This window comes from Amblyraja radiata, chromosome 28 (assembly GCF_010909765.2).
Source record: "Amblyraja radiata isolate CabotCenter1 chromosome 28, sAmbRad1.1.pri, whole genome shotgun sequence".
Classification (NCBI taxonomy): domain Eukaryota; kingdom Metazoa; phylum Chordata; class Chondrichthyes; order Rajiformes; family Rajidae; genus Amblyraja; species Amblyraja radiata.
This window is the reverse complement of record NC_045983.1, coordinates 28120247-28125157: the sequence shown is the minus strand read 5'-3', so window position 1 is coordinate 28125157 and position 4911 is coordinate 28120247. Positions and strand designations below refer to the sequence as shown.

Genomic DNA, 4911 nt, shown 5'->3' with positions numbered 1-4911 from the left:
GAAATGGAATCAGCATGTTTGAAGGTCTTATCAACTATGGTGAAGGACTATGGTCAACAGAAAAGAATTAGAAATTAGTAGTGCTGGTGTGGAATGTTTAATTGTCAGAAGAAAAATGCTCGAGAATGCAATGAAGTCCCTACAAGTAGGGTGAGAGTTAACATGTCAGTCTGAAGAAGGGTTTCGGCCCGAAACGTCGCCTATTTCCTTCGCTCCATAGATGCTGCTGCACCCGCTGAGTTTCTCCTGCAATTTTGTGTACCTTAGGTCACAATACATATTGCTTGATATTGCTTGATAATCCATTTCCAAATATGGTGAGACAGGAAATCTGTTTCTGAGGCAGAAAGGCACGGATTTAAATGATTGGATTTGGGGGTGGTGCAGCGGTAGAGTTGCTGCCTTACAGCGCAAGAGATCCGGGTTCGATCCTGACTGCAGGTGCTGTCTGTACGGAGTTTATACGTTCTCCCTGTGACCTGCGTGCGTTTTCTCTGGGAGCTCCGGTTTCCTCCCACACTCTAAAGACGTACAGGTTTGTAAATTAATTGGATTTGGTAAAAATTGTAAATTGTCCCTAGTGGGACAGCGTTAATATGCGGGGATCGCTGGTCGGCGCGGACTCGGTGGGCCAAAGAGCCTGTTTCGGCGTTGTGTCTCTTAACTAAACATAACTAAAACGAAAAGCCAAAGCATTAGTGAACTGAATTTACTTCAGCCGGCAAACTGTTATGAAATGAAAATACTGCCTGAAAAAATGTTGGGAACTGATTCAACAGTGACTTGCAAAAGGGAATACTCTTTTCCAAATATATTTACTTGGTTCATAAAATGTGCAAATATAGAGTAGGGTAAACTCACGAGTCAACCTTCTCAGTGTTAACCACTGCATTCCATTCACATTACATCAGCATGACCTGTTTCCATATGTTTTCTGAACCTGCAATAGGAAAAAATATATCGGCAAGACCAAGCGCAGGCCCGGCAATTGTTTTGCTGAACACCTCCCAGGCCTACGAGGCCTCCCGGTTGCTAAACATTTTAACTACCCCCTCCCATTCCCACATTGACTTTTCTGTCCTAGGCCTCCTCCACTGTCAGAGCGAGGCCCAGCGCAAATTGGAGGAACAGCACCTCATATTTCGCTTGGGTAGCTTACACCACAGCGGTATGAATAGTAATCCTTGCTTTCGCTCTCTCTCCATCCCTCCCCCATCCTAGTTCTCATGATTAAATTTTACTTATTGTATGCCTCGTTGTCAGCTTCCCCTCAGCCAGCAATGACCCGTTCTACATTTTCCTTGTGCTTCGTCCCCTTCGATATCTTGTTTTCACTTCTTCCATATCTCCATCTTCCCGACTCTCAGTCTGAAAAAAGGTCTCGACCCGAACCTGTCACCCATTCCTTCTCTGCAGAGACGCTGCCTGCCCCGCTGAGTTACTGCAGCATTTTGTGTCCATCTTAAAAGGGAACGGGATATACAGTATACTTTAAAAAGAGGGATGTGGGGAAAGAGCAGGGAAGTGGAACTAGTTGTCTGGACGAGGTAGGAGATTGACAATGGGCCGAATGGCTTTCTCTGTAATTCTGCCATCGTACAAAAGTTGCTCTATGGGGAGACATTCCTATGCAGTTTTGTAGTGCAGCGTAGGTTTACAAGGTTAATTCCCGGGATGGCGCGACTGTCATATGCTGAGAGAATGGAGCGGCTGGGCTTGTACACTCTGGAGTTTAGAAGGATGAGAGGATATCTCATTGAAACAAATAAGATTGTTAAGGGTTTGGACACGCTAGAGGCAGGAAACATGTTCCCGATGTTGGGGGAGTGCAGAACCAGGGGCCACAGTTTAAGAATAAGGAGTAAGCCATTTAGAACGGAGACGAGAAAACACTTTTTCTCACAGAGAGTTATGAGTCTGTGGAATTCTCTGCCTCAGAGGGCGGTGGAGGCCGGTTCTCTGGATACTTTCAAGAGAGAGCTAGATAGGGGTCTTGAAGATAGCGGAGTCAGGGGATATGGGGAGAAGGCAGGAACGGGGTACTGATTGGGGATGATCAGCCATGATCACTTTGAATGGCGGTGCTGGCTCGAAGGGCTGAATGGCCTACTCCTGCACCTATTGTCTATTGTCTAAAATGTGCTTGTTCTGTCACAAAGTAATCATTTTGCTTCGGAGTCACGTGAGTGACTACGTGAAGAACCCGCTCAGTGCGCAGGCGCGGCATTACGCCAGCAGTGCAACAGCGGCAGCGGGAGTTAGGCACTCCCGCAACAGAGAAACGGACCGTCAGGTGAGTATCCTGAGGTCGGGTTTCTTTTACAGGGGAGCCCCTTTTTCTGCTTGTGTTTTACAGGCAGAGAAAAAGGCTCTGGAACAAAACTGTCCCCCGTTCAAGGAGGAACGTTTCCCGTCGGGGGGGAAGGGGGGCAGCAACAGGCGGTAGGAGCGTTTACCCGGTGTTCCGCAATTCCCGACACCGTGCCGAGCCCAGCCCGATAGCGGGCTGGATGTATAGCCACCCGAAGAGGCATCCGGCAGGTGTTCCCGATTTGGGACGGGACGTCTCTCCACCCGCACGGGGGGAGAGAGAGCCGCCTGAGCCGCTGGAGCGGCTCTCGGAGCAGGTGCCTGCGAGACGCGCTGCTTGAGGGGCGCTCTCGCTACTACAAGGCACAAAAGCTCTAGAAGAAGGCGGTAGGAACATTCACCGGGCGCCCCGCTATCCACACGCTGCGCCGAAGCCAGTCCCGCTAGTGCCTGAGCTGCGGGCTGGATGTTCAGCCATCCGAAGAGGCATCCGGCCGGTGGCTTCCGACTTGTCGGAGGGGACGTCTCTCCACCCGCATGGGAGAGAGACAGCCGCCTGAGCCGCTGGAGCGGCTCCTGGAGCAGGAGCTCCTGCGAGACACGCTACGTGAGGGGCAGTCTCGCTGGAGGGTTCAGGCATACCCTCCACGGTGCCTAGGCACTGCCCATCGCTTCCTCCTTAGTGTGGTTAGCTTTGGGGTGACCAGTGGCTGGGCTGGTCATGAAGAGGGGTCACTGGCTGAACAATATCGGGAGTATGCTTGAGGTACAGGATCAGGAAGAGCTGCTGGGTGTGGCCGCTATGTGGCTCCACCACTAGCGAGATGGCTTTTCAGTCTCAACTGATGGCCAGCTTACTACCTGTCTTTTCCAAAAAACCTCTCCAAGACAGGTAGCCATGAGGCGTTGGTTTTATCACGCCTCCCCTAAATTGCATTTACTCAAAGTGCCCGCCATTATTGGGGGATACATTGAGCAGCGCATTTAACCTAAATATTTTTAAAATGCATTTGGTACCCTGACGTCGGCTATCATGTCCACCTGCTCATTCAAGAAGGGCAGGGTAGTATGGCAAAACACCTGACCCTACTGTTCAACGGTATACCTCATAACTTCTGAAATGAACTCACAAACCTGCCCTCAATCTATGAAATTAACAGGACTATGAGAACGCCGACCTCACAAGCACAGATCCTGCTACCTGGCACTTACCAAACCAGTCCTAAAAAACTGGACGAAGTGTTCAAACTATTCGGCACAAGAGGGCAGAGTCTGGAATGAGCACCACACTAAACCAGACAGCAGTGCCTCTACGTGTCCACCAGGGGCGTCTAACCCCATGGTACTGGTGAAAGCTCGGGGCCTGCATGCCAAACCCGTAGCATTTTAGGCCACGGCCCAGAGCAGGCCCCAGGGGAAAATGCGCCACCCCCAACAAACATCATCCCTACAAGAACAAGGAACCAGAAACCGAAGAAAACAACAATGAAGACAGATAAGTATGGTTCCTACCATCACATAAAGGTTAAGGGTTGTACTAACAAGGGGTGGATGAATCACGCCTGGTTAGGAAGCTATCACTCTTGGTAGTTATATACCAAAAAATAAATACAAGGGGAATAAAATTAATATCTTGCCACCAATTCAGCAAGCACCCCAAGTGGTCTACCCTCCCACGATGGTGAATGTCGCACCATCGTTGATAAACCACTTGAGTATTTCACCAGGTATACCCATTCATGGGATTTGTAACTACTACCATGGATCCAAGGATACTTTATGGTAGACATCGACCTTGAAGATGCACACTATTCAGTACCTTCTCATATAAGTTTCGGATATACCGCAATTACCTGGATGGAGTAACCATGATGAGCGTTGCGGCATTTAAGTCAAAGTTATCCAGAATCAACTAGCCCTGACACTTAGAAACATTCCGTCATGGCATGTCTATATATTAACGACAAACTATCCTTGGATACAGCTTTAGCTGCATCGCTTCTCGGCCTTTTGGCTAAGATCAAGTGTAGTATCTGTTCTTATCAGTTTAATAATCTGATACGTCCCTTATCTAGGGGCCATATATTAAATTGAATTTTGGAACAGGGAGATGGAATAGGGGCTTGCTCCGTCCACTCCACGCATCGACCCAGTATTGCAGTGCCTCTGGGAACGGTGCACAAAATATATATCCAGATATTTACGTTGACCATCCACAACGTTGTTATCTGGTATTCATTAAGACTATCAGTCATGGTGCATTAACCACCAATCAACTACGTGGCAAAGTAATTGGGATATAGCAGTATTACCAGCTACTGAACTTTGTACCTTTCCTATGAGCTGAGATACTAGTGTTCAAAACTATCTCCATACCTGTAATATGGGGGCAAATGGATTAATCTGTAGTGTTATCATGGAATTTATCGGCAGGAAGGATTATGGTTGTACACTTCCACCTGTTTTGAGTAACATCTTATGTGTCCTGATGTGTTACTGAGCTTGTAATACTTAATGCCAATATGAATTGACTTAAACATGTTATATATTAACTTACTTAATTCTAGTGAAGCATTTGCTCAGTAATCCACCAAATTTGCA

The 4911-nt window shown here is 48.0% G+C and overlaps 1 non-coding gene across 1 annotated transcript; it reads left to right on the top strand.

Annotated features, from left to right (window-relative positions):
• Positions 1-4304: 4304 nt before the first annotated feature.
• On the top strand, positions 4305-4496 carry LOC116989235. Its single transcript, XR_004416193.1, has one exon. It is a non-coding gene; the product is annotated as a U2 spliceosomal RNA (small nuclear RNA).
• Positions 4497-4911: the final 415 nt, after the last annotated feature.